Source organism: Tupaia chinensis, unplaced genomic scaffold, assembly GCF_000334495.1.
Source record: "Tupaia chinensis unplaced genomic scaffold, TupChi_1.0 Scaffold000126_2, whole genome shotgun sequence".
NCBI classification, from domain to species: Eukaryota; Metazoa; Chordata; class Mammalia; order Scandentia; family Tupaiidae; genus Tupaia; species Tupaia belangeri.
In genome coordinates, this window is record NW_006159594.1 from 3,183,612 (window position 1) to 3,193,090 (window position 9,479).

Genomic DNA, 9,479 nt, shown 5'->3' on the forward strand with positions numbered 1-9,479 from the left:
CCCTGGGGAATCACAACACATATTTTAGGTCCTATAGTCCAGTGTAAACACACAGGCCTTCAGTGATAAGAAGTAATACCTCACACACATACAAAGAGGACGAAATGGCTTTTTAATATTGTCTGGTTTGATTCTGGTTTGTGTCTGATCATGGCTGTTTCTGGCATTCTTGGCACATTCCCAAGTATAAACTCCAGACAACATCACACCTACATGAGCAGTACAGTTCCTCCTCCTAACCATTGTCAGTTCTTCCCCCAATCTGTTCTGTGCTGCCGACGGATAACATTGCTTCTTAAATTGATGTCAAATATCAGGAACCAGGAGAGAGGCAACCAGAATATTTCTACATGTGCTTACTTTGTGACTCAGACTCAGAGTGGGGAGGTAATTAATGGTCTTAAAAATTCTCTTGAGAAAAGCTCGTCCTGAGTCCTGGCTGTACGAGCTAGTATGTATAATTAAATAGAAATGATGCTATTGAGGAACTAAGGAAAGCGGAATGCACAACTGGTTGCAACGGTGTGATTCTATTCACATATTTGCTGAAGACCATGCATCCACGGCATATTCTCTCTTCATTTCAAATATCCCATAGGTCCCACATGTTTAAATAACCATGCAGATGCTCAACAAATGGCAAAAAGAAGGAAGAAGAATAGAAAGCACCTTCTCTAATCATAATAATATAGTAATAAGACTACATACAGTTCATGCATTATGTAGCCTATTGCAGTTTCAGTGTCTGAGGTCATTAAACTAGGAGCTCAGACAAGAAGAGAAAGAAAGATGGCCACCTTGCCTTCAGATCTGGTGAGAACCCTATGGTCCCATCTCTAAGGACTATCTTTAAAGACTCACTACTATCTTCTTCCTTTGTTCCTGACTAGAGTTTTCTCTAACTTCAAATTATGCATTGATTATAATTATCATTTAGTTATATTTGGCTAAAAGCCTCTAAGTATTCCTTACCAATTACTTCTACTCTTGTGGTTAAAAATTCACCACTCTCTTAATACCTATATTCAGAGGAACTTCTATAGTCTTCCATTCACAAATGGCCTCTTTTAATAGGCTCTATGCCAGTTAAATCCCATTAGGAATAAGTATTCTCCTAATTGAATTCAAACAATATTGCCAGTGTGCTTAAGGCTCTGTCTATCCATTTAATTTGATTCATTTATTTTTTGTCTCTGACGACACAAATGGGAGACGTAATAGGTTTCCCTGATAGTCCCTCCCTGCTCTTATGTTTTAATGTTAAAGGAAAATAACACACCTGGAATATATGCATGTTCTACAATGTGCTTAAAAGATTAAAGAATGTTTTTCAATAACAGGAAAACATGGGTTCCTGTATTAGACCTACACCCCTAAACACACAGAGAGGATTTCCTCTTTTGTTTATGTAAATCATATGACATTTAAGGATCCTGAGAAACATGAAGGCTTGCCCTCTAAGCTATTCTGAACTCCTATTTTTATTCCTGGTCTATTTGTTTCCAAAAAGTTTACAGCATTATAAAAGCTCAAACACAATGTAGGATCACTGGGTATTACTGGCATGTTTAGGAGTTTAGGATTCATGTTTTAGGAAGGCAAGCTCCATTTGGGTTTGCAACTGAAATGCAGAGCAGTGGGAACCACCCACATGACAAATGTCTCCACAAAATTCCTCAACAGCGATCATGCTTACACAATGGTCATTTTCAATGGAGGCAGTTAAAACTATCCAATTCCTCTCCCCCCCCACTTCGGCCCCCGTTAGCTTATTCCTTGCCCAGTTCTTAGAGTTTGGCTAGTTTTCCTGGGCACTGAGCCCAGTTTGGTTTAATTTTTGTTTACTGTTATTATCTCTAACATCCTAGTTTCTATTTTGAAGCAGGTGCTTTAAAATTATATTATTATATACACATTATATAGAGTTAAGTAAAGACTTTTCCCCTTCTAAAATCAAAACATTTGCACAAACACACCATTGCTAGAGTTTGAATAACATTATTCAAGGACTCATGATATAAACCCTTTTTTGTTTTGGTGTTTTGGGGCCCAAAGATGTAACAAATCGGTCACTCAAATTCTAGATGTCTAGTGAAAAATAATATTTTCACCTACTCCTTCCAAAAAAGCAAAATAGATAAGTGGTAGCACACTCTGGAAAATACGACCGAATTACCTGGGTCAGTGATCTCACAGTGCTGTATGTCCAACTACTCCCATATTACAGAATCCCAAAGTCATTATTCTGAATGACTTAAAATAAACAAGGCATTTGTGTTATGCCTTTAACATTCATGAAGAAAAACCAAAAATATGTATAGGTATTTTTAAAATTATCTTTTAAAAATGATATTTAGTCACTGTATATCTTTAGAGTGTACAAAATGTTTTTTTCCCAGCATGAAAACAGTGCATATTAGTCATTTAAAGAAGTAAGGTAAGCATGACATTCTCAGGTAATATTACCTAGTTTTTCCATTCTGACTGGACATCAGAATCACTGTGGAGCAAACAGACACTGAACTGAGTGATTCAGAACCTCTCTGTCGGGGGCGGCCCTGGCACCCATATTTTAAATATTCCCAGGTGTTTTTGAGGCACGTAGACTACTGAGGACCATACTGAGCTTGTGTATTTATTTAATCATTCAGCAAATATTTATGGAACACTTATTATATGGAAGACACGGAAGTAAGTTTTGTGGGCAATTGAAAGATTGAATGAAATATTAATATGATCTTAAATTAAGAACTTGGGTGAGGAAAAGGGGATAAGAATCATGAAAAAGGTATTTAAGTATAATAAGCGAATACATCTGAGGTGCTGGGGAGTGGCTTTAAGGACAAAGGTAGAGGGGGGCAAAGTCAGGGAGGCTTTGGGGAACAGTCACATCTCAGGCAACACATTGTTCTTCCTAGTTTGGACTTCTGTGATTTCCCCACACTGGCTTCTCTAACTAGCTTGTCCTATAGTCTTAAATAAAGAAGACTGATTTATTTTTTAAAAAATCAGTGGTGAGTCCAGCAGGTGGTGTGGAGGCTAAGGTACAGGATCCCATATAGCTGACATTGCGGTTCGAGTACTGGACCCAGTGGCTTGAAAATCATGCCGGAACATGTTCACGTGTGACCAATGTCCCCAGAGGAGAATCAAGGAGAAGGGATTGCAGTGTGGCCATTCCACACTGGGAGTAGGGGGAGCAATTTTTCACTTCCCCTGTCTATCTCTCTCTCTCTGTTGAACACACATGTCCTATAGTAAAAACCTAGAAAAATGACAACAGAAAAACCTCAGGGGTACTTCAAAGCACTTAGAATAAAATCCAAGTCTCTTCATGACCTGCAAAGCCCTGTATGGGTTGGTACTTGAGTACTTCTCAATGTAATTTCATTCTACTTCTCTTTTTGTTCACTAAACTCCAGCCATCTTTTCCTCTTTGGACACAGTAACTTCTTCTACATCAGGACCTTTTCATATGCTGTTTCCTTAGTAAAAATACTATTTCCTTTGTTTTCTCATGGTTGCCTCTTGTTCACTATTAGATATCAACTTACATGTCAATTTCATAAGAAAATACTTCTGTGGTCACTTTATCCAAGTAGGTTTCTCTACCAAGTTATTTCTTTCACTTAACTCTGTTAATTTCAAAAGTAGGTTAATTTCAAGACTGGATAAAATATTAAGAGTTTCTATCTCTGAGACATTAGTGAACAAAATGGAGTCTTATCATGCCCACTGAGTACTAGAACGTGTCAGGTGTGGCTAAATCCCCACACAGACCTTTTAAGTTACCTCCTACTTGTTTGTAATGTGGGATACTATAAGTTAACTAGATAAATTTCCTTCTAAGTGAAACTTAACACTTAAACTCTCTTGAATTTGAGAATATCTCTGTGTTAAGACAGAATTATCATGGAACCAGCAGGTGGCGTAATGGTTATGTCACTGGACTTGGACCCGGCACTTGAAACTCACACTAGGCGAGTATGTGTGTGTGCCCAAAATCCCAAGATGAGACTGGAGGAGAAGGGATTGTGATATCTTTAGAGTGTACAAAATGTTTTTTTCCCAGCATGAAAACAGTGCATATTAGTCATTTAAAGAAGTAAGGTAAGCATGACATTCTCAGGTAATATTACCTAGTTTTTCCATTCTGACTGGACATCAGAATCACTGTGGAGCAAACAGACACTGAACTGAGTGATTCAGAACCTCTCTGTCGGGGGCGGCCCTGGCACCCATATTTTAAATATTCCCAGGTGTTTTTGAGGCACGTAGACTACTGAGGACCATACTGAGCTTGTGTATTTATTTAATCATTCAGCAAATATTTATGGAACACTTATTATATGGAAGACACGGAAGTAAGTTTTGTGGGCAATTGAAAGATTGAATGAAATATTAATATGATCTTAAATTAAGAACTTGGGTGAGGAAAAGGGGATAAGAATCATGAAAAAGGTATTTAAGTATAATAAGCGAATACATCTGAGGTGCTGGGGAGTGGCTTTAAGGACAAAGGTAGAGGGGGGCAAAGTCAGGGAGGCTTTGGGGAACAGTCACATCTCAGGCAACACATTGTTCTTCCTAGTTTGGACTTCTGTGATTTCCCCACACTGGCTTCTCTAACTAGCTTGTCCTATAGTCTTAAATAAAGAAGACTGATTTATTTTTTAAAAAATCAGTGGTGAGTCCAGCAGGTGGTGTGGAGGCTAAGGTACAGGATCCCATATAGCTGACATTGCGGTTCGAGTACTGGACCCAGTGGCTTGAAAATCATGCCGGAACATGTTCACGTGTGACCAATGTCCCCAGAGGAGAATCAAGGAGAAGGGATTGCAGTGTGGCCATTCCACACTGGGAGTAGGGGGAGCAATTTTTCACTTCCCCTGTCTATCTCTCTCTCTCTGTTGAACACACATGTCCTATAGTAAAAACCTAGAAAAATGACAACAGAAAAACCTCAGGGGTACTTCAAAGCACTTAGAATAAAATCCAAGTCTCTTCATGACCTGCAAAGCCCTGTATGGGTTGGTACTTGAGTACCTCTCAATGTAATTTCATTCTACTTCTCTTCTTGTTCACTAAACTCCAGCCATCTTTTGCTCTTTGGACACAGTAATTTCTTCTACATCAGGACCTTTTCATATGCTGTTTCCTTAGTAAAAATACTATTTCCTTTGTTTTCTCATGGTTGCCTCTTGTTCACTATTAGATATCAACTTACATGTCAATTTCATAAGAAAATACTTCTGTGGTCACTTTATCCAAGTAGGTTTCTCTACCAAGTTATTTCTTTCACTTAACTCTGTTAATTTCAAAAGTAGGTTAATTTCAAGACTGGATAAAATATTAAGAGTTTCTATCTCTGAGACATTAGTGAACAAAATGGAGTCTTATCATGCCCACTGAGTACTAGAACGTGTCAGGTGTGGCTAAATCCCCACACAGACCTTTTAAGTTACCTCCTACTTGTTTGTAATGTGGGATACTATAAGTTAACTAGATAAATTTCCTTCTAAGTGAAACTTAACACTTAAACTCTCTTGAATTTGAGAATATCTCTGTGTTAAGACAGAATTATCATGGAACCAGCAGGTGGCGTAATGGTTATGTCACTGGACTTGGACCCGGCACTTGAAACTCACACTAGGCGAGTATGTGTGTGTGCCCAAAATCCCAAGATGAGACTGGAGGAGAAGGGATTGTGCATGGCCTGGGTTATTTCTCACTTTCTGTGTCTTTTTGTCTTTTAGGTGAGTGCATGTACCCTATAGCAAAAATATCTTAAGAAAAAAAAAGACAGTAATTGCTATTATTCCCATATTATTTTTAAAGATAAGGAAACTGAGGTACAGAAAGAAGTGACTTGACTGGGGCTGGAGGAAGGGGATTGTGGCACAATCTTTAAGTGACGATATACTTTGAGAAACTCTGAGAAGCAAAAGATCAACCTATTTAAGTTGCTTCTCTTTGTTTCTCTTGCATGCATGCATGCACTATCACAAATAAAAGACTATCACAACAAAGATGTTCTCCTGGATTTTATTTATTTTTTATTTTATTTTTGCTTTTTGGGAGAAGTTTTTGTTATAGGGCGCGTGTGCTCGCCAGACAGACAGAGAGAGAAAGAGAGACAGAAAGCAGGAAATCACCCCTCAGGAGGGATGGCCATGCCGCAATCCCTTCTCCTCCATTCTCCTCTTGGGATCCTGGGCACGCATGCACACGCGCCCGGCGTGAGTTTAAGCCACCAGTTCCCAGACTCGAACCACGGTCAATTACGTTTGAGTCCAGCAACGTAGCCATTACGCTAACTGCTGGTTCCTCCTGGATTTTATAAAAACTTAACTGGAAATGGGTTCTCTATGACTGCTGCACTGTACACATTGGGATTCACTCCAATGTCAAGTTTTAGAGTTATCCAATTAATTGTCATTCACTTCCACTTCTACCAACTGTTCCTGAACTGGTGTCTGAGGCAGGTAGGTGCCTGGAGGTGACCAAATCCAGGTCATCTGCTACCAGCTCTGAAAAAAGAATTCAGTTTTCTCTGCTTCATGCCTCCCCCTTGGCTTTCATATAGACTACCAATAACCATACTTCAGCCATAACTAAAGAGAACAGATAGGAACATGTGTAAGACATCATTACTACCATCACTCAAGTGGAGTAACTTCTTCATCGCACAAACTAATGGTCTAAAGAATTATTTATATACATATATATATATATATATTTTTTTTTTTTTTTTCTTCAATAGCTTCTTCATGAGATATTTGACAAAGATCAATCCAGGTAGATACTTAGCATACTCAAAGGATAGAGATCACTGACTTGCATGTTTTTGGCCAATCAGAAAACTGTATTTGATTAACAACCTATAAACCAGTGATTACAAAGCACCATGTAGGTATGTTAAACCAGGTCTTGCCACAAGTCAAGAAAGCAGAATTGATAGAGGGGGAGTAAAGACTGATGAGGAAACGAAAGACAGAAATGCAAGGTACTTGCTTGTATGCAAAATAGAGGAAGAGCTCATGCTTTCTCAATGATTGAGAGACTGCTCCTCCATTAAGATCCAGTGGTTCAGAGACCAGATTTTTCAAAAAGCCACACTCTAGCAGTCTCATTATTCACAGCATCATATCTCAACTAGCTCAAAAAAGAAATTAAATTTTGCTTAAGATATAAATGATCTATCTCAGCCTTAAAATATCATTTTAAAGGAAACAATCAGATTATAACAAAAGTGATTACTCACCACCTCCTCTGCATGCTCATATTTCATAGGTATTTTTGTACATGTTTCAAATTTACATAAACACATCCTTTACACATTAACCTTAGATTTAATCACTTTATAACTTTATGTTTCTATTCTCTTAAAAAATGAAAGGTGCTAAAGAACAAGTCATATCTACATTATAATTTGATGTCAAGGCTAGGTGGCTAAAATGCACTCTTTGTCATACCTACACCTCTAGAATGCCTTAACATTTCATCATATGAAGTCTCATATGATCTTACATTAAGTAAAGGTCAGCATTGCTTTGCAGAGTGCCTCAGCTCTCTGCTCTGTTGAAGTCTAATGGCCATACATTTTGATTTCGCTAAGACTGTTGAGAAATAAACAATTTAGAGTGGAAAAAAAAGTATGAGTGGGGTGTTCATATGCAATCTTATCAGGGCCACTTTTTGGCTACATCTGATGAAGGAAAAAAAAAAAGAAGGAACCACTGAAATGTGCTTTCAGGCAATAAAAGCAAGATTGAGCATGCCTTCTGGGTGCTGATATGTGAGGGAACAGGCTAACAGACCAAGGTGAGAAATGATTATCTGGAACTAGTTTCTTTAATGCTCTTTTAAAACTCCAATGTATAATTCCAGGTAGATTTCAAAATATACAAGAGAAATAAATATCAGGTCTGAGGCTGCATCAGCAATTTTATCGGGTAAGATGGTTGAATGTTTACAAAGCTTAAAAGCAAAAATATCTAGATTGTTTTCTCAAATGTTTTCAGACTAGGAAAACATTCTCACTGTTACACTTAGTGGAAAATGGAGCATGGTGCTCTCCACAGAGGATTGATCTTTTGTTTCTCACACTATTTCTCAAAGTGTGTCATAACTTAAGGATATAGTAAATGTTTAAAAGCCACAGACTGTATAACTATGCTGTAGACGAATTCATGAAATGGTCAAGTTTGTCTTAGGGCTCTATACTTGCCTTCTTCTGTTTCCTCCTTCTCATCTTAGGTACTGGGAGATCTCTGGCTAGCTAGATTAAAAATGGCCCTGACAGAGTACTCATGAATCTGCAAATTTTAGGAAAGATTTTGTTTTGCTTTGTTTTTCTAAAGGAACAACGAAGCAAAAATTATGGCATTTCAGACCCAAGTCAGTTGGGATGAATGTGGGACACCCTTAAACCCCTTAATCCTAAAGGGGAAGGAAGCAGTAGAATTAGTGCATGGGGTTTTGAGATAGCAGTCTACTGAAATGATAATCATAAAGAAAGATGTTTTCTAACTGAAGATTCCTTATTTTGTATCATTAGTTCCCACATCTCTAACTACTGGGTTGTCAGAAAAATCATGATGCATTTTTGCATAGAAAAACACAGAATAAATACATCATGACTTTTCTGACAACCCAATATAACATATTCTTATTTCCAAATAGGAAGAGAAGAAAGTGGGGAGTAAAAATTAAAGTAGTAAGGGGAGAAGAAAGGGGAGGAAGAAATAATTATAATGGTGGAAAATTTCAGCATGTCTAGGAAATTTCTCCAAAGGGATTCTAAAAGACAAACTACTTGTATGGAAAATTCTTTCTTTGTGAAGAAGTTTGAATAAATTCTTCAGTAGAAAAGGACTAAGAAACACTTTGCATCAAGCATTTTGTAGGAATGTTGTTTTTAATATGAAAGTAAAGCACCATATCCAGAATAGTTAACAATTATACATTAATAGAGCAGGCAATCACCCTATACCAACTGTGCAGAAAGTACCAGCTGGTTTTAATATTTCCAAATCACTAACAAGGAAGCTGCTTACTTTTGGAATGCACAACTCCAGTGTCATAGTCCCAAATGAGATCAGTCAACAGTTGGTAATTTAAAGACCTAGACTCTTCTAAATTTCATATTCTTTATTCTGTTTATGATTTTTACTTATTTCTCCCATGAGTGAGGGAGACAGAGACAGACAGAGAGATAGAACTCCTAACAGCATCTTGATGCTGAGATACACACCCAGTTTCAGCCAGCCGCGGATCATGGTCATGTAAGTGCCTGGCATACTAAAGAAAGTCTCCTGACATGAACCCAAAACCTTCCCATTGGATCAGCCTCGTAGAGGGTAGTATTTTACTTGTATACCAGCATCTGGTCCCTATCCCACTCACAATTTTACTTTTTAAGAAAATGGTTAGAATTTGGAGATTTTAATTTTGAAAAGGCATTCTATTTTTCAGTT